We start from the raw sequence: 26,870 nt of genomic DNA on the forward strand, positions 1-26,870 counted from the left end.
TAGCAGAGACTTAGCCTGCTTTACTGACTATATAAATAAAAGTGACGTGTGTAGATAAAAAGTGTTTTAGAAATTAAGTTTTATGGGCTTGGCGTAACGGAAATGACGTCACATTTCTCAAACATGTAACGTCATATTCACAACGGGGTTTAACTTTTTAAAAATTGGGAGCGCCCGCATCGAAAAGGGGATTAGATAGCATTGGTATTTATTCGACTCCTTGCGAGTGCAACAATATGTGTACAAAGTCGCTTTTTTTTATGAAAAGACTGGCTAACATATCGGCGCTGTGTGATCTAGTTTTAAAATCTTTACCGCTCTAGCGTCTCCACCTCCTCACCCCCAACTTCATTAGCATTCTTTCACAGTCACGCTGTCTCGGGCACCACGTAAACAACTTTTTTTTCTCTTGATGGGGGTACTTCTTTGGATCAAGACTTCCGAAAACTTGTTATAATTTACAAAAAAAAAAAAAAAAAAATAGCCAACAAAAAAAATGGGCTGACAAAAAAAAATTACAACAAATAAATGTTACCAAAGGCAAGATAAGTAACTCTTCTACCTACCTGGCTAAAAAAATTTTATGCGTGTGTGTTTAAAATTATTTTAAAGCGTTTATTTACCTTAAAACAAAAATAATGGCAAGTCTGTGGAGTTAAAACGAAAAAAAAGTGGCAGTTTACAGTCATTTCTACTTTCGATAATCGCTCAAAAATCGAAAATTAAAGAAAGTACTGGTAGAAATATATGCAATTAATATTACCACTCGTGCGAAAATGTAATGTTTCACTGGCATTTTGCTCAGTTTTCAACTTTTAGCGATCATCGAGGGTTCAAATGGCTGTAACGAAACCGTAATGTTTTCCTTCTAATTCAACAGACTTGGCACTACTTTAAAACGCTTTAAAATAAGTTGAAAGACAAAAATACTATCCACGTAGATAAAAGAGTAACTTAATTTTCTTTTGGTAACATTTATTTGTTGTATATTTAGGGTTGAGCGTCCTCAGCGTCACCAGTTTTTAGGGATGTGTTCACGTCTGGGATTTCTCTTTAATATGCACGAGGGAAGAACGGATGTAAAATCTAAGACAATGGCAGAATCGTTAGAAAATTACCTCCAGATTATATTGGAATGGGGCCGTAAATGGATGGTAATATTTAATGCTAATAAAACTAAGCTGCTCTCCTTTAACAATTACAAACGCCTCTCCAACTTCCTATATCAATGACAAATAGCATGCTACCTGAGAATTCTACCTTCAAACTTCTCGGCCTAACTTTTGCGGTTAATATGAACTGAAACAAATACATAGAGGACATTGCAAAGGCTGCTGCAAATAAGGTGGGTTCCCTCTATCGGGCTAGAAAACTACTCACGCCTAATAGTATCCTTTACCTTTACAAGGCCATCATCGCCCATGCAAGGAGAATTGTTGCCACATCTGGGCTGATGCATGTACCCCTAGTCTCTCCCTCTTAGATAAAGTCCAAACAAGAGTTGTCAATCTAATCGGTCCCACTTTATCAACTAAGCTCCAGCCCCTGTCTCATGGTCGTAATGCTACATCACTGTGCCTGTTTTACAAATGGAATGTGTTCTGATGAACTTGTTTCACTTGTATCCCCTTGACGTGCATATCCCCAACAAACCCGCTTGGCAATAAGATCTCACCCCTTTCACTGTTGTTGTCCCTAAATGTGAGAAAGTTTTCTATTCTAATAGTTTCTTTCCCCGAACAGCTAGACTTTGGAATTCCCTTCCTACTGCCGGCTTCCCTGGCTGTACTGATATGCAGGAATTTAAATGTAACATAAACAAATATCTTGTTAATTTTTTCCTAGACATGGCCCCAAATAGTAGCCCCTTATGTCCAACTTGCGATATGCTTTTTAAGGGTGAACATGATTTTTAGAAAAAAAAAAAAAGAAAAAAAAAGGTGTTTAGTAATGGAAGAATTATTTTTAAGATGAGCCGGAAAAATTTGTTTACGTTTTTCATTGATTCATACTCATAAGAATTACCTAAATTAAACCCGTCAGCACTAACGACATATAATTCGTATTTTTTTTTTAACACAGAATACTACTATTAAAACAAACCCCGTACAATACGACGAAATTGGGGTTTTCGTTAAAGAAAACATTCCAGTATTTTGAAACTTATAAGTTTTATAACAAAATAAACCTGTCATCTGCGGCGAATTTTTTATACATTTATTTATTTATTTTATTTTTTTTTTCATTTTTTCACGAAGCTTTTTTTTTTCACGAAGCTTTTTTTTCACGAAGCTTTTTTTTCACGAAGCTTTTTTTTCACGAAGCTTTTTTTTCACGAAGCTTTTTTTTTTCACGAAGCTTTTTTTTCACGAAGCTTTTTTTTCACGAAGCTTTTTTTTCACGAAGCTTTTTTTTCACGAAGCTTTTTTTTTTCACGAAGCTTTTTTTTTCACGAAGCTTTTTTTTTCACGAAGCTTTTTTTTTTCACGAAGCTTTTTTTTTTTCACGAAGCTTTTCGCCACATTTTACAGAGTACAAAATAGACTTCGTGGCTTAGTGGGGGATGCCCTTTTCTCTACCTTGCAACCTCTCTCCTACAGAAGAGACGTTGCGAGCCTATCCTTGTTTTATCGTTATTTCCATGGCAGATGCTCGTCTGAACTCCAATCTCTGGTCCCCCCTCGCCAATCTTTCACGAAAAACACCCGTCTAGCTGAATCCACCGTGGAAAATTTCCCCCACTCTATATCTGTGCCTAAATCAAAACGTGGATTCCATGAACAAGGCTTCTTTCTTAGAACTGCACGCCTGTGGAACTCTGTTCCGACTGCCTGCTTCCCACCTGACTACAACTTGGATGTGTTCAAGTCCAACGTTAACAAATTCCTAATGAACCGCCCCCTTAAGTAAACACTTCATCAAATCTCCACACTAACGTAATGTACTTGCAATAACCCTTATCCCTGAGTGGCTTCCGGGCCTTGATAAGTGGTGACCACTGTGTAAAAAAAAAATTATTCGCATGATTTGCTTTGGAAAAAAATAAAAACTGCAAGGATTAAACAAATGTAAAACTTCTAGAAGAATATCTCCGTAACCGAGGATCAAACAGATGCAACCCGTTTTTTTTGTTTTGTTTTTTTTTATAGCGAAAGATAAAATTAGTAAACATTCTTGATTGGGAAAATATTAAAAACTGTTTCAGTCTAGAAAGATTTCTTCATCAATAACAGAGGATCGAACAGATGAATTTTTTTTTTTTGTGCGACAATAAGTTAATAAAATGTACTTTTCCCTGATTATGACATTTTTTTAATTAAATAGTTTTCGGCTTACAAAAAAAAATGAAACTTATGATTTTCAAGTTGCAAAGTTTCGGCTTACAAAAAAAAATGAAACTTATGATTTTCAAGTTGCAAAGTTTCGGCTTACAAAAAAAAATGAAACTTATGATTTTCAAGTTGCAAAGTTTCGGCTTACAAAAAAAAATGAAACTTATGATTTTCAAGTTGCAAAGTTTCGGCTTACAAAAAAAAATGAAACTTATGATTTTCAAGTTGCAAAGTTTCGGCTTACAAAAAAAAATGAAACTTATGATTTTCAAGTTGCAAAGTTTCGGCTTACAAAAAAAAATGAAACTTATGATTTTCAAGTTGCAAAGTTTCGGCTTACAAAAAAAAATGAAACTTATGATTTTCAAGTTGCAAAGTTTCGGCTTACAAAAAAAAAAATGAAACTTATGATTTTCAAGTTGCAAAGTTTCGGCTTACAAAAAAAAAATGAAACTTATGATTTTCAAGTTGCAAAGTTTCGGCTTACAAAAAAAAAATGAAACTTATGATTTTCAAGTTGCAAAGTTTCGGCTTACAAAAAAAAATGAAACTTATGATTTTCAAGATGCAAAGTTTAGGCTTACAAAAAAAAATGAAACTTATGATTTTCAAGTTGCAAAGTTTCGGCTTACAAAAAAAAATGAAACTTATGATTTTCAAGTTGCAAAGTTTCGACTTACAAAAAAAAAATGAAACTTATGATTTTCAAGTTGCAAAGTTTCGGCTTACAAAAAAAAAAAATGAAACTTATGATTTTCAAGTTGCAAAGTTTCAGCAAAATGTAAAACAAGGATTAATTAATTTGTTTTTATTGTATTGATCGGACATTTGTTCTCATTTTGGATGTTATTTGTGCAACGTTTCGGTTGGATCGTCCTTCGACCTTCATCAGGCATGTTTGTTGTTGTTTGGAAAAGAAAAGAGAAAAGTTACTGGACTGGCTCCGTAGATATTTTCGTATTCTTTGAGTTGGTCTGTATTTTATAGTTATTGTTTCGTATTTGTAAAAAAAAAAAAAAAAATGGTTGACAAAGGGGAAGTAACTCTAATAAAGATCGACAGGGGATTTGTCTCCCTTTCATTGCCGAAAATTTTAGGGTGTACAATGTTTTTTTTTTTTCTACAATTAGAGGCTCCCAAATGATTGTAATCTCTACGCTTGGTCTGCTTAGTAAATTTTCTTTTTTAGCAAGTAATATAATTCAGAACTTTAAGGATTAATTAATCGTGTACATATGTTTCACATATTAAGTTTCACGCCAATTTGCACATGTACTTTAAAATAAAAGATGATTTCCGGTTTGGTAAACGGATTATTTCTACATTAAATCGAGATTCTTAAAAATGTTACTTTTATTTAAAAAAAAAAAAAAAAAAAAACGCATATATTTTTATTAAATCAACAAAAAACTTCTTTTTTTCCGAAGGTGCTTCTATGGAAAAAAGCCACTGATTTTTAACAGTATTTAGTACTTTCACCTAATAATTTAATCAAAAGATACGGTATTGTTGTTGTTGTTGTTGTTGTTGTTGTTGTAGTTGTAGTAGTAGTAGTCTTATACCGTATGAAGAAGAAGATGCATTTAATTTGAAAAAATCTTGCGTTCTGGTGGCGATGAAGTCGCTGAAGGCATTTTTTGATATCGCTTAAGTTTTTGAAGCATTTGTCACGCAGAAAGTTCAAGATGTTTGAAAAAGATGGTAACCAATAGGTGAGAGATCTGGAGAGCATGGGTGATGGGGAGAGTCTCGTAGCCTAATTCGTCCATCTTCTGCAGGGTCGATGTGGCAACGAGCGGTCAGAATTGGGCCTTTTCTGTTGACTGATTCTGGGTGTTGTTGTCGAAGTTTCTGGTGCATTTTGTTGTTAGTACTTTCCCGCCGTAATGGTTTCGCCAGCAGTCAAAAATCTGCAATGAATGAGACCGGTCGCAGATCACCAAACAATCAGCATGACCTTCTCTTGGTGCAACTGCGGTTTCGGGAAGTGTTGTAGAGCTACGTCGACATCTAACCACTGAGCTGAGCGTCGCCGGTTGTCATAAAGAACCCACTTTTCATCGCAAGTCACAACCCAGTCAAGAAACGGGTCGTTCTTGTTGTGTAAAAGAAGGAAAGAAGACATTTCATAACGGCGTTTCTTTTGGTTGTCGCTCAATTCGTGAGTCATCAATTTATCAAGATTTTTCGAATTCCCAATCCCTCTCGAGTGATTGAAAACCGTCGTATAATTCAACGACGTCTAATTCAAAAGCAAGTTCTTAAACAGCTGTGCGTGAATTGGCTTCGACTAAGGCTCTTAATTGATTGTGGTCAACTACTACGCTCATCAGTTTTCAAACTCTAGTCGCCGTCGAGGATAAAGGTTAAAGAGGTCATTAATTGGACGGTGATCGCCATTACAAGAGGATTGGAAACAATATAATGGAATGGATAGGAGATTACTGAATAGGAATTGATTATCCAATAGGAAGGTTCAATAAGTATTTGTTAACATTAGACTTGAAGACGACCCTGCTGTAGTCGTTTGGGAAGCTTCCTCGTGGAATCTTGTTTCACAAATGTCCTAGGAAAGTATTTTTCATTTTCCTATTCATGGAAGTTTTCCGTTTGTTTTTTAAGGGAGGGGGATCAAACATCACTGCTATATTAAACAACAAAAGTACAGAAATATCTTTATGATGTACATACCAGTCACAAAATGAAAAGATCATATTCCAAAAATCCCGTACATTGATTATGTAGTGTTTTTTTTATGTATAAAGAGAGAGAATCATTTTTTTACGATTTTAAGAGATTAATAGTAAATCGTAGTCATTACAAACTGGAAACAGGCAAAAATTATGGGGAGTTCGAATTGAGTTATCTCCCTTTGTTTATTTAAGATGGCAGAGCGATATAATCCGTCCTCGTTTCCTCATAAAATTTGATTTCCTTAGTTAAATAAAACAAACATTTGATAAATTTATGTGATTTTTGGAATGTTGCTGTTTCGTGCCATCGCGGGTACAGGATTTTTTTAAATTTTAATCTTTTAATATCAGGAGAATTCTGGACAATAACCGTATTTTGCGCACAAAGACAGAGAGAGAGAGAGAGAGAGAGAGAGAGAGAGAGAGAGAGAGAGAGAGAGAAAGAAAGAAAGAGTTCTTCGCTATGGTTGAAACTATGTGAGTTCTTGCCGTAAATGTTTATCAGGTTTGCTCCGGTGATTGGAGCTCTGTCGAGCACCTACCATTTGCGAAAATTATATACTTGGACTGGATAAAAAAAGGTCAACAAACATTCATACACCAACGGCAAAGTTTAGGAGTGGTGGAACAACAACAACAACAACAACAGCAGCAGCAGCAGTAGCAACAGCAACAGCAACAACAACAATGATCAAATTGGTAAAAATGACCTTTAATATAAGATTTACGTTTGCTTTTCTTTTTTTTTTTCATTGTATTAAATTTCATCATATCATATCTTCTGGGTTTTTTTTTTAATCCTGTTAACGTAGCTACGATGGCCGAGTGGTTAAGGCGTTGGACTCGAAATCCAATGGGTTATACCCGCACAGGTTCGAATCCTGTTCGCAGCGTGCAAGTTTTTTTTGTTTTTTTTTAGCGAAATGATTCTTTAATCAATTCATTAGCGGAAAGTGTCTGAAGCCAAAAGAATCTATTATTATACAAAATATGAGTAAATAAAACTCGCTATTTTTTCGTCCATGTTTTAATGTCAGTGCAAACGTTTTTGTCGGTTTGTAGTCATTTTAAACCATTCTAATTTATTTTATGCATATTGTTATTACTTAAAACTTATCACGATTAATTTATAAAAAAAAATTGGTAAATGTTTCGTTTAGGTCCACCTCCACAATTTTCTTTAAAATGACGACATTTATAGGTTTTCGACTATGCTGAATACGAAAATCGCATTGAAATGTTGCAGAGATAAGTAGTTATCAAGATAGAAAAAAATGCATTATGCACGGTAATTTTGGCGGCCATTTTTTTACGCGCATGCGCGCGCGCCCTAAGCAATCAGAATTTTACACGAAGGAAAAAAACCAAGATGGCCGCCAAAATTACCGTACATAATGCATTTTTTTCTATCTTGATAACTACTTATCTCTGCAACATTTCAATGCGATTTTCGTATTCAGCATAGTCGAAAACTTATAAATGTCGTCATTTTAAAGACAATTGTGGAGGTGGACCTAAACGAAACATTTACCAAAAAATTTATTTCCAGATTATTAAAGCATCATTCGACCTTCTTTAGTTAACAGAAAGGTAGTCATCTTCCATCATGATAATGCTCGTCCTCATACAGCGCTTCTGAGCAAAGATTTATTGGGTTTGTTTTTTTTCACTTCAATTGGTTGGTGTTAATAACATTGAATTAGCTCCTCGTGGATAAAAAAAAAAGTATACGTCCGATGTTGTTGAGTTTTGTTGTAGAGTTTGAATCAATGTGTGTTGCGTGGTTGGCGCGACATTTGAAAAAGAGAAATCTGGTCATATTTTTTAAAGCATTTTTGTAAGTTTAATTTGAAAATTTAGAAAAACAAATATTTTTTATTAAATGATTAAAATCATTTTTTCAGTGTGTGTGTTTTTTTATTTAGGATAAAAAAACACCGAGTCTTATTCTTTAAATAAGTTGTCTTAAGCACGAAATTTCAGGAAAAATATTTTAATCTTCTCTATATATTTTTTGTTTTTACATTTTCACCCCAAACAAGGCACAGTGCCACTTTGATGTAGGAGGCTACTATCAGGGCCATAGGTTGTAGGGAGTTGAGCAGCAAGATGTCTGCTCACATTACACTTGAGCTTCTGCATGTCAGTACAATTGAGAAAGCAGGAATCCGGAAGGAAGCTCCAAAGTCTAGCAGCTCTGGGGAGTGCAGGGGTGGGACTTTGGTGCTTTTCGGGTTTGTCGGGGGTATTTACGTCGAGGAGGTACAAGGGCTTGTAGTTCGTCGGAGCATCCAATATTAAAATATTTATAAAACATTCAGATTAATGCAACATTTCGTCGATGGGACAGGGGTTGAAGCTTAGATGACAGTTCAGGACCTATCAGGTTGGTGACACTCTTTTGAACCCTGCCCAGGAATAAGAGACTAGTAGCAGATGCGCAGGCCTAAATGTGATAACAATACTCCTTAGATGGGCGAATGGTGGCCTTGTAGAGGTACAGGATACTTTCAAGCGTAAATAACTTTCTAGCATTGCAGCAGCCTTGGCAATGCCTTCGACGTATCTGTTCCAACTCATGTTCCCTGGGAACGTTAAACCGAAGAGTTTGAAAGAAGTAATTTCCGCCTAACCTTGCTTGGTCATAAAATACGCTTCCATATGATATTTTAGTTCACGCAGGTTTCATATTTACTATCTTTAATTCGTGTTTGAGAAGGTTTCTTATAATTATGATATAATGGACTGATCCAACACCCCTCAAATGAATGGACTGTTACGTCTATAAAAAGACAAGCAAAGGTTTCTTATAATTATTAAAGGAAACGAGCTTAGTCTTGGCAGCACTGAACTTAACCATCCATTTTTGACACCATTCCACTGCAGACTGGAGGTCTTACTCTAGAGTTTCTGCCATTGCCTTGGATATGAATTCATTTGTATTCCCCTTGCGCCTGTAATAGAGTGTGGTGTCGTCAGCAAATATACCCATCTCAGAAACAATTTTATCAGGGAGGTCATTTTTGAATACTAGGAATAATAAAGGTCCAAGGATCGACCCCTGAAGTACACTCGCATTTATATCATATTGTTTAGATGTACGACTATCGAGGACAATCTGGATTCTTCTCTTATTTAAGGAGGATTTAATTAAATATTTGTCCAGTAATACCATAGTATCTGATTTTCCTGAGAAGACCATCGTGCATTCCCTGTCAAAAACCTTAGATATACTACTGCCCTCCTCTGCCTGTATGGTATATACATTCAGAGATTACAGTTATAATATCTGCAGTAGAAAGGGATTGCCTAAGTCAATATTGATAGTCGGACAGAAGTTTAGCAACTGTAAGATGGTTGACTAGAGCTTGATTAATTATGAACTCAAATATTTTGGTGAAAGGAGGAAGGGGGCTGATGGAGCGATTATTTAATGGGTCAGTTCTTTCACTAGAATTCTTGTAAACTGAAGTAATTTTCTAGCAGTCAGGAAAGCAAGATTCGTTAAGCATTTGTTGAAGAGTTTGAAGAGAACTGGAGCAACCTCAGCGGAGCACTTTTTAATAGTACAGTCAGGATGAGATCGGGTTCACATGCTTTTGAGGTGTCTCGGTTGTTTACGATCTCATATACTTGAGAATGGGTAACTTTCAGATCATCTAGTGTGGTTTCTGTCCGCAAAGGAAAATCAGAGGGAGAGAGTGGGTTACTGGGTCCAAAGTAGAGTTTGAGACAAACTGACGGGCAAGCATGTTAGCTTTCTCGATTGCCATGCAAGCAACTTTATGATTGTTGGATAGTAGGGAAACTGTTGATTGTCCATCATTTACTACACTGTTGTAGATTTTTCAACAATCACGGGTTCCTTATTTCTGCACTACCATGCCTTTTCTGGTGCTTTCGGTATATTCTCTCTTAGCTGTCGCTATTTCTTTCTCACAATTACTTCTAGCTTCTATAAACTTTTGTCTGTTTGTACTGACTTATGCCGGATAAATCTGCGGTATGCATGTTGCCTCTGGGCAATGGCAGCTGCGCAAGTAGAAGTAAACCATTGGGGAGAGTGGGGTTTATTATAGAACTTCCGTGTGGGAACATGTTTTTTAGTTGCTGCTTTGAACCATTCAGCTGTCTCATTCGTGCACTCTTCCGCAGGAAGAGAAAAGATATTTCCCCATGGAGCATATCTGATGTGATGTCTAATGACATCCCAGTTAGTCTTATTGTAGTACCTTGTCGTTTTGAGCAATGGCTCTTCAACTTGGGGTCGAGACTTTTGAGTGATGTTTATCATTATCACCGCATGATCAGCATTCCCGAGTGGGCAATGGATATTTGTTACACAATCCTCGGGAACTGTTGTCAGAAATAGATCCAGAAGTGAGGCTTGCTGGTCCTAGCAATCTGGGAGACTGGTCGGGAATGTTACTGTCTATGGAAAGGAATGGGGTGTAGAAAAGTTATGGATGATGCTACCAGCTGGTTCTGTGTAGTTAGAGAAGCGAAGCCAATTATTATGGTGGACGTTAAAGTCACCAAATACATTAGGGTGCTAGTGTGAAAGAAATGAGAGTGCTACATCTATGCTGTCAGGGATATGATTGATTAGAGTACAGTCCTGGGCCGAAGGAGAGCGATAAAGAAAATATAACGCTATGTTGAAAAGTTAGTTTAAAGTACAACTTTTTTTAGATTTTGTAAAGTAAAAAGAGACATTATAATTGGGTTTTATCTCAGAGCATATGCAGCAAAAAATATATAAATGAGGAATTTGATTACATAAAACGCACCTTAAATAATTGACAATAACCTCCATATTATTTTTACTAAACACAAAAAGAAAGGCTCTAAAAGTTTATTGTAACTGGAATCAAGACAGCCCCCAAAATAACACATAACAGAAAATTAACCTGCTAAAAATTTAACAGCGCCATTTACAAAAAATCTAAACAAAATAGGCATCCAAATATCACGAAAAAAACTCCTCGACAATCAGAGATCTAACCGGTAAATCTGTATCTAACACTAAAACTAAGATTAAAGCCGGAATATACTCAATACCCTGCCTTCATTGTGACAAAATATACATAGGAGAAACGCAACGTAATCTTGGTAAGAGATTATATGAACACAAAAGAGATGCGAAAAATAATAAAAACATTTAATGTTATTTACTGTCACATTATGGAGAATGATCAGCATTTCGCTTTAATCATGTGATTTTCCGGAAACACACACACAATAAATGAACACGTCGTTTAATTGAATCTCATTTGCCAATCTACTAATACAGTGCCGGCAAAAAGAAAGCCCTCACTTGTAATTTTTTCAAAAACTGCAAATTTAAGCTAAATTTAATGTAACTGTTTAAACAAACTATACATCATTTGATTTGCCTTTCATTCTTCCATAAGTTTACCTGTTCATATTTTGCTTTTAATTGAAATATTCTAGTGTTCACGTCAATTTAAAAAAAATAACTTCAAATTGAGGAGGCAAAAAGAAATTCCACAGCAATAAATTCGCTTTAAACCAGCTTAAATTATCGTTCATGAATCAGTTTAAAATAACCACTAACGGCAACAAAGAATCTCTAATCGTAATTTTTGATTTTTGTTGTTCCAGGTTATACAACGTAACATTTAGTTCATATGCCTCGACTTTCTCTTAGTGATCGTCAGGAGCTCATTAATCTCCACCTTTCTGGTTTATCCAATCGAGAAATCGGTCGCAGATTGAAATGTGATAAGAAAACGGTACGAAAGACTGTGCAAAAGCACCAAAACACCGGAAGTGTTCATGATGCCCCTAAATCTAGTCGTACTAGAGTTACTTCTAACAGAGAAGACAATACTATCAAGCTCCGCAGCCTAAGAAATAGATTTAAAACAGTTCCCCAAATCCAACAACAGTGCAATCTTGTTAAAAGGTGCTCTCTTTCTACTGTCAAGAACAGATTAAAGGAATTTAATTTGCGATGATATGTTGCAAGACGCAGGCCAATGATTTCTGTAAAGAACAGAAAGCGCCGTCGGGACTTCGTCAGATGCAATGAAGATCATGACTCTTCATATTGGTCAAAAGTGCTTTTTAGCGACGAAAGCAAGTTCAATAGGCTAGGAAATAATGATAGGCAGTACGTCCGTCGGAGGAAAGACGAAGAATTTAATCTTGGTGCTCAGTTTCAACACTGCAAGGTGGTTGAGGTTCAGTTTTGCTGTAGGACATTATTAGTACTAATGGTCCAGTGCCTATAGTTCGCTTGCAAGGTCGAATTAATTCGACCAAGTACATTAATATGTTGACTGAACATTTTCTATCCTATTTTGGTCGGAATTTGGATGATAATTCCATCTTCATGCAGGATAATGCCCCCATTCACACAGTTAGCAATGTCAAGCGGCTCCTGGAAAAGTATGATATTCCGTGTTTGGATTGCCCTGCACAATCTCCAGACCTCAATCCTATCGAAAACGTATGACATTACATGAAGCAACAGTTACGCAATGATGAAATTTCAAATTTGGAAGAACTTTGGACAAAAATTAAAGAAAAGTGGAATGTAGTCTAATTCAAGGAATTCACAAAAGATTGCAGGCTGTTAAAATGCAGAAGGGCCATGCTACTAAATATTAACTAGTTTATTGTGTTCCTGATGTATTTATCTTGCATTAATGTTCTAATATTACATTTTAATAACAATTTTCCAGTGTGCGGACTTTCTTTTTGTCTCCTTAATTTGAAGTTATTTTTTAAAAATTGACGTGAACACTAGAATATTTCAATTAAAAGTCAAATATGAACAGGTTAAATTATAGAGGAATAAAAGGCGAATCAAAGGATGCATAGGTTGTTTAAACAGTTACATTAAATCTAATTTAAATTTTCAGTTTTTCAAAAAAATTTACAAGTGCGGACTTTCTTTTTGTCACCTTTGTACAATTTTTTTTTTTTTTACATGGGGGTCACCACTTATCAAGGCCTGAAGGCCACTCAGGGATAAGGGTTATTGCGTGTACAGTAATCAATGAGATAGTATTGTAGTAATCATTAATATTGGGGGTTTTGATAGTGTCTTACTTAAGGGAGCGGTTTGTGAGGAGTTTGTTTATGTTGGACTTGAAGACGTCCAAGTTGTAGTCAGGTGGGAAACAGGCAAGCGGCAGAGAGTTCCACTGGCGTGCAGTTCTAAGAAAGAAGTTTTGCTCATGGAATCTACGTTTGGATTTAGGCACAGATAAAGAGTGGGGGAAATTATTGACACTAGTTTCAGTCAGACGGGTGTTTCTCGTGAAAGATTGGCGAGGGGGAACGAGAGATTGAGGCTCGGACGAGCACCTGCCATGGAAATAACGATAAAACAAAGACAGGCTCGCAACGTCTCTTCTGTGGGAATTAAAGTACCTCCGATAATCCCAGCCCAAATCATTATCCCACCATCACCTTGTTGGCGCCTTAAACGCTGATGACGATGTCGTCCATCTAAGACCCATCCTTTGCTCCAGTCATCTGGGCCATCAAGAGTGACATGCACTTCATCCATGAACAAAACTTTGCAAAAATCCGTTTTCATGTTGTCCTCTGCCCATTTCAATAGGTTTTGTATGCGATATTGCTTTAATGGACGGTTTGTCACAGGCTTAACTGACTTTGCAACTTCTTTCAGAAGGCGACATCGAGTACTTTTTGAGACATTCTTCAATCCGGCTTGATCAAAGACTTCGCGACTTGTCTGCCCAGGGTTCTTAACAACTTCATGATTAATTTGAAGTAGAGAACGGCGTGAAACAACTCTAGATTTACCTTTATCAGCTCTCTTACATACCTTTGTAGGGTCCTTGACAAAGTTCTTCACAATTTGATTGTACCTTCCTATTATTTTCGATATTTCGATGGTAGTTTTACTTTTTGCTATCAATGCTGCAATAGTACCCTTTTCCGAACTACTCAAACCACCTTTACGATCCATTTTATTGACGAAACAAACTACCTTGTTAATAACTGCACCCCTCAAATACCGTGGATTCAGCAATTACGATGGAAAGTTGTTTACATTGGGCGGAATAGTACGAAAATTTCACAGTACGCGCAGCTTAGCATTGCCAACGTTTCCGAAGCTTTGGATACGAAACTACCGGTAAGTTTCTGAAACTGATAAAAAAAAATTTATCTCGTTAATAATTTGACACGCAGTATATATATATATATATATATATATATATATATATACATGTATATGTATATATATATATATATATATATATATATATATATATATATATATATATATATATATTATTGCATACCAGCAGTAACTATCTTAGTTGTATAGGACGCGTTACTTGTCACATCGTAGAATGTAGAACTGGATAAAAATATAAGAATTTAAAAATCGATGCATAGCCAATAGATTGTTCCGTGACCCATTTGGTTAGGTCGTCAGTATTGCACACTTCATGCATGCGACGACCTGTGTTCGCGCCAATGTCGGAACGCGTCACTGATGAGCTGCAGTGCATTGAAACCCACTTTGGGTCCGGCGTTGTCTGTTGTCGATGCAATTGCTCGATTCTATCTAATTCTGGATTCTATCTTTATCGTGAAAGGTGTATGTGAACTGGTATTTATATATATATATATATATATATATATATATATATATATATATATATATATATATTGGTAGCAAGTCATTATTCAAGCACGTTTGATTGAAGAGTTCTTCATTTTTCCGATTTTGTTGGATATCTTTTCAATTCGCCAAGTGGTCTTTTTTATTTTGGCTGGCTGTTGTTTATTATGGCAACAAAAACTGTTGTTTAGATGTATTCTTCTCAAGTGCTTTCTATCGGTATAACCGATCGTCGTCAGGAGCGATTGTTGTTGTTGTTGTTGTTGTGGCCGTTTTCTTTGTTGAGGTTTGATGTGTTTATAGTTAGTTTTATATTTTTTTTATTTTATTGGTTATGAATGATTGGCGAATTATCTTTATTTTTTATGACTTATCTTTAAGATATCCGAAAAAATCGTGCGTGATTATATATATATATATATATATATATATATATATATATATATATATATATATATATATATATTACAACCATCATAAACTGTATATATGTATATGTTCAATTTACATAAAGACTACCCCCTCTTAGCATATATAGCCTTAAACATTCGATTTTATTATCATTGATCACCCCTCTTGAGAAAGCCCGCATAAGTCGGGTGGAATGTCGAGCCTTCATCTTAATTTCATATATATATATATATATATATATATATATATATATATATATATATATATATATATATATAATGGCACAAAAACTGTATAACAGTTTGAAAAGAATATAAAAGCAAACTCTAGGGGCCCTTTACACCAAAAAACTCATCAGGAGTTAATCGTTGGTTTTGAAAGATACAAAAGACGAATCAATTTAACATTCACTTACACGCACACCCACGGAGAGAGAGAGAGAGAGAGAAAGAGAGAGACAGACGGAGAGAGACAGACGGAGAGAGGCAGACAGAGAGAGACAGATAGACAGAGAGAGGCAGAGAAGGAGACACAGAGATAGGGAGAGAGACAGAAAGAGAGACACACAGAGACAGACAGAGAGAGATCCAGACAGAGCCAGACAGAGAAAGAGAAAGTCAGAGAGAAACAAAAACAGGAGGAGGAGAGAGAGAGAGAGAGAGATAGAGAGAGAGAGAAAGAGAGAGCTTTGATAAAGCAAGATGTATAACTTACTATATGAGTTAGGGAGAGTATGGTTTTTCCGAATCTAGAATATCATCAAAGCAACTCTCTTCAAAGGTGTCCCACCTCTTCTGAGTTTGAAGGCTGAAAGGTCTTGCGTGATTTCGACGAACGTCAGAGTATCGCGTCCGCAGCAACATGCTGAGCAGATAGCTACCATCATCGGGTACTGAGAAGAAATGGTGAAATACAACACCGACTCAAGATTGACAAATAAAATAGGTTTTTTCTTCAGTAGCAAACATTGCCTTCAGTCTAAAACACATACATATGCACACATTTATATATATATATATATGTGTGTGTGTGTGTGTGTGTGTATCTACATACATATATATATATATTTTGTGTACAGAAAGTTGTTAGTTGAGACAGGTCATTGGTACCGTCGGTTTCAAGCCCGATAATAAGGCCCGTTTAAGGTATCCTTATCGAGCTCTCTTCAGCCAATATTCGTCTTGAGCACTCTGCTGGAATTCTTTTTCCAAAAAAACTAATCATACATATATATATATATATATATATATATATATATATATATATATATATATATATATATATATATATATAATGTCCTTTAGATTGTCTTGCAGCACAAACCTATATTTAATGTCCATATACATATATATACATATACATATATGCAGATATATATATATATATATATATATATATATATACACACACACACACACACACACACACACATATATATATATATATATACTGAAGAAAAAAACTATTTTAGTTGTCAATCTTGAGCCGGTGTTGTATTTCACCATTTCCACTCAGTACCGGATGATGGTAGCTATCCGCTCAGCATGTTGCTGCGGACGCGATACTCTGACTTTCACCGAAATCTTTTTGCTATAATATCTTTATATATCATTTTAAAGACCGTTTTTCGCTCTATCCAATTGTTTAAATTACAATCGTTTTAAAACGATTCTGTTTTCTTTTCACAACATTCAATACAAGATGAAAAAAACGCAAATTCGCACAATTCAAGCTAGGCCGAAAAGCTGCTGAAACAGCTCGCGATATCAATGAAACATTTGATTCAGAAAACACTACCAAACACACAACACAATGGTGGTTTAAGACATTTCGTAGCGGCGGCGACTGTATTGAAGATGATGAGTGTACTAGTCGGCCATCGGATAAATTAAGAACCTTTGTCGAAAGCCAATCCATGTTTCACAATGATCGAGAACACGCTTCTGAATTAGACATAATGTATACGACGATTTCCAACCATTTGAGAGAGTTTGGAAAGACAAAAAAAATTGATAAATGGCTGCCTAACGAATTGAACGCCAACCAAAAGAAACGCCGTTATGAAGTATCATCTTCCTTTCTTTTACGGAACAAGAACGACCCGTTTCTCGACCGGGTTGTGACTTGGAATGAAAAGTGGGTTCTTTACGACAACCGGCGACACTCAGCTCAGTGGTTAGACGCTGACGAAGCTCCACAACACTTCCTGGAGCCAGAGTTACACCAAAAGAAGATCATGTTGACTCGTTGGCAATCTGTGACAGGTCTCATCCGTTACAGTTTTTTTCAATGCAGGCGAAACATTATAGCGGAAAAGTGCTGTCAACAAATGGATTAAATGCATCAGAAACTTCGACAACAACACCCAGCATTAGTCAACAGAAAGGATCAAATCTCCTTCATGGCTATTCCCGACCGCACGTTGTTAAACTGACCCTGCAGATGTTTAACGAATTGAGCTACGAAACTCTGCCTCATCCGCCATATTCTCCAGACCTCTCATACACTGACTCCTACTTTTTCAAACAACTTTCTGCGTAAGAAATGCTTCAAAAACCTAAGCGATATCAAAAACGGCTCAGATTTATGGAATCATGCCCAAATTCGTCTTATTTTCTTTTACATTTAATGAGTTCTTATTCTTCTGATGAACAGGGTGGAAAATATTCAAAAATGAACATGATAATCATATGATTGTTTCTGCGCTACAAAATAGACTTAGCTACTTGGCCTTCCAGACAAGATCAAGGTGTAGTATCTGTTCTTCAGATGCTGCAAGCTATGACTAGCAAAGACCAGATGTGGGGGCAACCCCACATGCTTGACCTTTAACCAGCTCCCATTTCCCTCCTCTCGGGAGCTGGTCCCCTTTTTCCCTTCCCCCTCCCTTCACTCCTCACATTAAAAATCGGCCTTGTGCCTAATTTGCTCGGTGGGGGAGCAAATAAATACCATCTGTTCTTCAGATGCTGCACTTCTATTTCTTGTTCTCTTTCGGTGGAGGAGAAATCCTTCACGACTGAGACAATTTTTTTTATTTTTGTACCTTTTCTCCACGTTAAAAAACGACCCTGGTGTCTAACTCTGTCCCGTGGGGAGGCATTGTAAATAGGTACAAAATAGACGCTGTCAACGATTGAAAATTTTAAAATGCTGCGAAAAATAGACTGTGAGATGGTCAACATCTTGGAATTTGGAATACAGACTTTTTGACACACACACACACACACACACACGCACACACACACACACACACACACATATATATATACAAGTGTGTATTTGTGTAGATATCTGAGTGTGCGTCTGTATGTACTTATATATATATATATATACACATATATATGTGTGTGTGTGTGTGTGTGTATAAATATATATATATATTAATTGTTTTCTCTCTCTTTTTCTGTGTCTCTGTCTGTGTTTCTGCCTCTCACTCTCACTCTCTCTCTCTCTCTCTCTCTCTCTCTTTCACTCTTTCTCCATATATATATGTGTGTGGGGGGTATATACATACATATATAAAACAGTGATATATATATATATATTTATATATATATATATATATATATATATTTATCTATTTATATATATATTGATGTGTGTATGTACAACCACACGCACATATACATAAATAATTAGTGTGTGTGTGTGTGTGTGTGTGTGTGTGTGTGTGTGTGTGTGTGTGTGTGTGTGTGTGTGTGTGTGTGTGTGTGTGTGTGAACATAAAAAGAAAACAAAATTGATTAAGGAAATAAAAGACGCCATATTTGGGAGTAGGTCTAGGTGTGGTCGTCGTTTCCCAATTATTCGGACTTGTCGCTGCATTGGCACAGCTGTCCGTTCGATGTCGTGACTATTAGGATCAAACAGCAAAACCCGAGGAAACCTTTACTCCAACTCCTACCGCCCCATCAATTCTCTTGTCCCTTCTCCCTCGCATTGTTTTATTTATTTATGCGGCCCTTGTTATTTTCAATTAAACGACCGGACTTCGTTTTGTTTAGTGCTGGGAAAACAATCCGAAGTTTGGCATCCGATCCCAGCATGCAATCGTCACATAAATCACATCCGGTCAGCATCGCAGATCTTTGGCGTGATTCAGTTCAGGTTAAAAACCCTTTTTTTCATCAAGCGGTCATAAATGAGATTTCTCTAGATAAACAGGTTTCTTTTGTTGCCTATCTTGGCTTTCTTTTACACACGCACGCGCGCGTGCGCACCCCTTCTTCCGCCCTATTTCTCTATCTCTCTTACACCTTCTCTCTCTATGTATTTTGATCTCTATATCTCCCTATCTTTTTCTTTCTTTCTCTCCGTCTCTTTCTCGCTACCTTTTATCCTCTCTGTATCTACCTGTCTATATCTATATATTTTGTTCTCTCTCTCTCTCTCTCTCTCTCTCTCTCTCTCTCTCTTCCTCTCTCTATTTCTCTCCCTCCCTCTCTCCCTCTCTCTCTCTTTCTCTCTTACTTTTTCTTCTTTTCTCCTCCCTCTCTCTGTCTGCTTGTCTGCATATCTCTCCTTCTTCCTTCCTCTCTTTATATCTCTCTCTCGACTTGTTGCCCGTTAAAAACGGGAAAACGTTAGAACCCGTTGATTTAAAATGAGTGCTTTCTTTATGCCAAATTAAATGGTTTAATCGAGTTAAATATTAATCCATATTAATTTCTTTCTGTGCAATGTAACAGATACCATATTACTTAGTTCACTGCACCTTGTCATAACAAAGGTCCATACAAATTTTGGGTTTGTTTTACTATCCACATAGATTCGAAAAAGTTGTCAAAAAACAAATATATAAAAAATAAATGTTATCAAACGCAAGATAAGTTACTTTTCTACTTAACTGGATAAGTTTTTAATGTTTTTATTTAATGTAAAACGTTTATTCGGTTGGAAAATCATACAGTGTTTATCGATGTATTTGAAAAAGGCAAATGGCGGCGAAGTATCTGTTGAATACCTTGTTTGGAAAAATGAGTTCAAACTAAAAAATTATACAAAATACTGTTAGAAACTCATTCAATATATGTCAGTCTATGTCGCAGTAATATATATTGGGTTAGGGTTTCTGACAGTACTTTGTATAAGTTTTTAGTTTTAACTCATTTTTTTTCGAATCTATGTGTATAGTAAAACAAACCCCAAAATTTCAACCGTATCGGCCAGTAATTTTCGAGAAAAAGTGGAGCGGACAAAGAGACAGATAGACAAAGACAAACATTATACAGATATATATATATATATATATATATATATATATATATAATTATTATTTCACGTATACATATAAAATGTTATAAGTAGCTATTAAATTTTACAAGGGGCGTGCAATAAGTAATGCCCCTGACCCATTTCCAGTTGTCTGATCTAGCTGAAATTTTCCATGTGCAATGATTTATATCTCTACGGGTTATGTGGCAAATTACAGCTCTGAACTAATTGTGGTTTCTGTTTTACAGGTGTTTGAACTGAGTCAGGTGTGAAATGGAGCCTGTTGAATGTCAAGCAGTGATCTGGTTTTTGTATTTGAAAGGACGCACACCACAGGAGACTTTTGATGAAATGAAAGAAACTTATGGTGATAATGCCCCATCATATGACCTTGTAAAACGTTGGCATCGTGAATTCAAACATGGCCGGAAGCCTGTGGAAACAGCTCCCAGACCTGGTCGCCCCCCCCCCCTTCTACCATTGATGAGGCATCTGTCCGTCAAGTTGAGGCTGCCATTTTGGAAGATCGGGGAATTACTATTCGCTAAATAGCCCAAGATGTCAAGATTAGTACAGGGTTTGTGGAAACTATCATTCATGACCATTTGCATATGCATAAGGTGTCTGCCAGATGGATCCCCAGGTTGCTCACACCATTCCAGAAGCGAGAACGTGTTGAGTGCTCGAGAATGAATTTGGAGATGTGCCAAGAAGATGAGTCAAAGTTTTTCAAAAGACTGATTACACAGGATGAAACCTGGGTCCATCACTATGATCCAGAGACCAAAGCCCAGTCAATACAGTGGAAGCACTTGGACTCACCACCTCCAAAGAAGGCAAGGGTGCAGCCCTCTGCTGGCAAGGTCATGCTCACAGTCTTCTGGGACCAGTGTGGAGTAGTGATGACAGATTTCCTGGCAAAGGGTACCACAATTACAGGAGCCTATTATGCTTCACTTTTGAGGAAATTAAGGGAAGCTATCAAAATCAAGAGGCGGGGCAAGATCAGCAAAGGTACCCTCCTCCTGCAGGAAAACGCTCCGGTTCACAACTTGCATGTCGCCAGATCAGAAGCACGGGCGTGTGGTTATGAAATCCTCCCCATCCTCCCTACTCCCCTGACCTTGCACCCTCTGACTTTCACCTTTTCCCAGCCATGAAGTTGTTTTGAAAGGAAAGCGTTTCCCAGATGATGCAGCCTTGATTTCTGAAGTCACGTCATGGTTGGAGGACCAACCTGGGGTTCTACAAAAACGATCTCCAGAGCTGCATCAAACGATGGGAGGAATGCATAATCTGGGTGGTTCCTATGTAGAGAAAGACTAATAAGTATCATTGCTCTACTGCTATGGGAAGTGGGTCAGGTCATTACTTATTGCACGCCCCTCATATGTGTCCATTTTCAGTATTTACCTCAACAGTGCTGAATACATAGGTAGAGCTAGGTATTAATTTATGAAAATATATTTAATATCATAACTTTTTCTAACTCTTCTCTCTCTCACTCTTTGTCCGTCTCTCTGTCTCCCTCTCTCTCTCTCTCTCTCTCTCTCTTTCTGTGTATATATATATATATATATATATATATATATATATATATATATATATATATATATATATGTTCAAGTCTGATGAAGTTGCTGGATCGCAAATACGATCCGGTAGCAGAAACATGTGTAACTAAAACAGATAAAACGGTATTAAAAAAATATATATTTGCTCTGCAATAGTATTGAGCACCTTCTTCAGGTTTTTACTAATTACCAGTTTTGCTATATATATATATATATATATATATATATATATATATATATATATATATATATATATACAACTCGCATTTAGGTAAAAATGCACTTTCGTATAAATAATTGAATTCGTTCAAAGAGTATCGCTAACAAAAACAAATAAAAACATCTACATAAAAACGCGATACATTCAGTAGTCAAGCGAGGTGGTCCCATGGTAGAGGCTTAGGCTTCTTATCATGGGGTCCTGATTTCGAATCTCGCTAGATTCAGCTACTCTGATGAGTCGTAGACAACGAAACACGTGTCAGTGGATAATTATATTTTAAAAATCATATATAACTTTTTCTACCTCTTCTCTCTCTCACTCTTTGTCTGTCTGTCTGTCTGTCTGTGTGTCTGTCTCTCTTTCATGATTTCTTCTCCACTCCATCAACCAAAGCCAATGAAAGAAAATATTTACACAACATCATAAATAAATTGATTCAATTCCATTTAAATGTTCCATGATTCCTGATGGCCGAGTGAAAGAACGCTAGCCCACAAAGCCAACGTTAGCTTTGTTGACTGAGTTCGAATCCCGCGACCAGCAGTAATTATCGCTTCATGCACTAATGAATGCATAATCATGAAACACTGATGTCTGTATGTATAGAATTACTAATATTCATTGAAATATTAGATGTATATAATTTTTATTTTATTCAATGTAAGTAAATAGAATTAACATTAGTCACAACAATAAATCTGCTGTTTCAGTCTAAAAAGATTTTATCCAGCGTTAAAAGCAACCATTGATCTTAGTCAAGGTATAATTATTAATGAAAAACATTGCTCTTTTTATTAAGCACTACCAATCAACAAGGAAGTTATTGATTGTCCGTTTCCTTCTTGTGACTTAAAGCCCCGATGGGCCTTCCTTATGCTGAACATTCTGATAGACACTTTTCTATCACATTCTTTTATTATTTCTTTCCGTTAATATCATGTTTTGATATCATGTTTTGATATCATGTTTTGATATCATGTTTTGATATCATGTCGTTGAGTCGTTGAATGTTCGAAAGAAAAAGAAAAACTGGGAGCAAAAAATGATAAAACTTAATTGTTAGGATTTTATGTCCTCCTTCCCATTTTTTTTTTTTTTTTTGGCTTTGTTGAATTTTTATGCTTTCTACTATCAACTGACATTTTTGCCTTATTCTTTAAGCGTATGCACAGAAGATCTAACAAAGACATAAATACTTTAGCCTTTACCCGACTCGGTATCATATAAGGATCTCTGCCTCTATGGGTCTGACATTTGATGGGATATAGTTGAATGGCACATTTTCGATAGTCGACTCCTCTGCCCTTGATCAAGCCAAAGCAGAACGAAACTAACCCTAAGTTCGAGTGCTGGGATTGAAGTTAATCCAAACGCTTGAAACTGGATCAGAGATGTAATATGGGGCTTGCAGCCAGGATTTTTTATATTGAAAAGCTTGCATTCCTTGACGAGTCAGTCTTCTGTTGACTGAACGAACTGAAATTTCCAAATACTCTGATATACTGAACTAAAGAGTTTCTTTTCGAGGCAAAGCAGAGTTAGGCAGAGAGAGGAAAAATGTAAAGAATTTTTTTTAATGAAACCACTATGATAAAAATGGAGGTAAGGAGAAGACGAATGAACTGCTGGGATCGACGAAAGGTTGAAACTGAATGCCAGCAAGTCAATGAGGAAGGGAGCGTTAATACATGCGATTATTGAGCATATGATGGATGAACAAATATTCAAGACGAAAATCCTTAACGAGTTACGAGCAGAAGCAGTGAGCTTAATGACCGAATAAGTGAAACTCGAGAAAATCAGGATTCAGGCAAAACTCGAATTGGAAAAGGCACGAATAGAGCAGGAGATTAGGCTGCAAGAAATGAGGTTGAGCAGAACAGAACACGAAACGGACTATAATGAAACAGGTCAGACTGGTACCAAAGTTTGTGGAGGAGAATATCAAGGAATATTTCCCTCATTTTGAAATGACGGCAACAAATCTGAAGGGGCCTAAAGGATATTGGGCAATGTTGCTGCAAACAGTATTGACAGACAAAGCACAGAAAATGTATGTATTACTGCTCGGATTATAGGAGGTCAAGAAAGCCATTTTGTGAAACTTCGGATTAGTGCTACAGGCCTAATGACAGAAATTCTGAAGTCAAAGTTGAGGAGCAGTCTTATGAGGAGTTCACAAAGGCCAAAGAACGATTACTCAATAAATGGTGTGCCGCAAAAGAAGTGGAGAACGATTGTTATATTACTTATCTATTTAAGTTTTTATTTCTTTTATTTAACTGTTTGTTTCACTTTTTTTCATCAGGCAGTGTCTGTCTCTTTCTTTTTAATTTTCTTCTTTTGAAGATTGTAACGTTGGGTATGGGGCAGCCAAATCAGCTGTCAACATTGCCCAGCTTTTTTATTGAAACGAACCGGATCTCTTTTGCACTTGGTTCACCAAGGACTTTAGATTCTTCTTGCACTTGGTTCTTCTTTGGTTTAGGTTCGTCTTTGCACTTAGTTCACCAAGGACTTTAGGTTCTTCTTGCACTTGGTTCACCAAGGACTTTAGGTTCTTCTTGCACTTGGTTCACCAAGGACTTTAGGTTCTTCTTGCACTTGGTTCTTCTTCGGTTTAGGTTCGTCTTTGCACTTGGTTCACCAAGGACTTTAGGTTCTTCTTGCACTTGGTTCTTCTTTGGTTTAGGTTCGTCTTTGCACTTGGTTCACCAAGGACTTTAGGTTCTTCTTGCACTTGGTTCTTCTTTGGTTTAGGTTCGTCTTTGCACTTGGTTCACCAAGGACTTTAGGTTCTTCTTGCACTTGGTTCTTCTTTGGTTTAGGTTCTACTTTGCACTTGGTTCACCAAGGACTTTAGGTTCTTTTTCATAAGCACTGTGGCATCTATAATAACTGGTATGATTGATATCTCTTTAAGATTCCAGTTTCTGAGTGTGGGTGAGTGTATCAGAACATATAAAAACATATACATAATGACGTATCTGTCTTCTGCTGGGCGTCTGGGAGATTCAGCGATCATCTTAAGGAATCTGGAACCTATTTTAACAAGACAGGAACCCAAAATATGTTTTTATATATTTTTTTTATTCACACATTATTTCTCTCTGATAGGTTCATAAGTTGTTGATGGGAAGAAATCAGAGGCCCTCATTATTAATGCTGGAGTCCCTCAGGGGTCCATCCTAGGCCCAACTCTCTTCCTGATATACATCAATGGTCTCCCAAAACACATACTTAAATCATTCGTTGACATCTATGCTGATGACACGACCATCTACGGCAACACATCAAAGGCCGTAAATGACAAAGTTCTCTTTGATTCTCTCTCCTCTGATCTTGAGCACATGGTACAGTGGGGGAAAAGGTGGCTTGTTATTTTTAATGCATCTAAAACCAAGCTCCTATCTTTACATCATCAACGCTCTGATCCCCACCTGGCATCAATTGAAATGGATGGCCTCGTCTTGGGGAGGCTATATGTTTTAACAAGCTTCTGGGATTGACCTTTGCTCCTGATCTGAAATGGAACACGTACATCAAGTCTGTTGCCAAGGTTGCTGGAAAAATGGTAGGATTTTTCTACTGCTCCAGAAGATATCTTACTGCTGATGCAATTCTTTATCTATATAAAAGCCAAGTACGTCCAAGGATGGATTACTGCTGCCACATCTGGGCAGGAACTGCTAAAAACAGCCTATCATGCCTTGATAGAGTACAAAATACACTTTGTGGATTAGAAGAGACGTTGCAAGCCTGTCTTTGTTTTATCGTTACTTACATGGGAAATGCTCATCTGAGCTCCAATCTTTGGTCCCCCCACCAATCTTTCATGATAAACACCCGCCAATCTGAAACCACTGTGAAAAATATTCCCCACTCTTTACTGTGCCAAAACCAATACATAGATTTCATGAACAAAGTTTCTTTTTTTTAGAAGTGCACGCCTGTGGAACTCTCTTCCGTTTGCCTGTTTCCCACCTGACTACACCTTGGATGTTTTCAAGTCCACCATAAACAAATTCCTGATGAACCGCCCCCTTAAGTAAGACACTATCAAATCTCCAATACTAACGATTACTACGATACTATCCAATTGATTACTGTACACACAATAACCCTTATCCCTGAGTGGCTTCCGGGCCTTGATAAGTGGTGACAACCATGTAAAAAAAATGTTAAAAAAAAGGCATTTCATCACGGCTGAACTGGAGTAAATGACGATCTTTGGCTTGTGGTTTTGCTGCATTCATTTGGAAACCAAGGCCCCTTATTGGTAGCCTGTTTAACACATCTTAAAATTAACTCAGTTTATTCACATTGGAAACCTTGAAACGTCAGATCTGATCCCCGTTTGCATACCTTCCGGTGCAACTTGATCGGTCACAGAGTTTGATTCATGTCAAAACATGACCCCTTGACCCTTTCTGCACCTGCAATGCTCGCTCAACTATCATTTCCTACAATTCAATCTATTGTTTACTTCGATAGATAGATAGATAGATAGATAGATAGATAGATAGATAAACCAATAAGTTTATAAATGTTTTCTACCTGGCGTTGCTCGACAATTACATAACACAACGCCGAAAAGATAAGCAGCTGATCTTAATTGAAAAAATACTGAATTAGGTACCCGATGATTTAAAGGTGTACCTGAGCAAGAAAAAAGTGAACACAGGTTATGAGCTAGCAGCATTAGTGGACGCATATATCATTATACACAAGCGCAGCAAGGCCAGACTCAACCCCTCTGGTCGAGGAAATCACCCAATAAAACCCGCC

General features: G+C 36.8%; 1 long non-coding RNA gene and 1 other non-coding gene across 2 annotated transcripts in view; one reads left to right on the forward strand and one right to left on the reverse strand.

Moving 5' to 3' along the window:
* Window positions 1-26,870, reverse strand: part of LOC145249382 (uncharacterized) — a 452,671-nt gene that overhangs the window by 385,828 nt on the left and 39,973 nt on the right. The gene's annotated exons all lie outside the window — the stretch shown is intronic.
* Trnas-cga (transfer RNA serine (anticodon CGA)) lies at window positions 6,837-6,918 on the forward strand. The gene has a single exon. It is a non-coding gene; the product is annotated as a tRNA-Ser (tRNA).

The sequence above is a fragment of the Euprymna scolopes genome, chromosome 28 (assembly GCF_053919585.1).
Source record: "Euprymna scolopes isolate OS-2025 chromosome 28, ASM5391958v1, whole genome shotgun sequence".
In the NCBI taxonomy this organism is placed as follows: Eukaryota; Metazoa; Mollusca; class Cephalopoda; order Sepiida; family Sepiolidae; genus Euprymna; species Euprymna scolopes.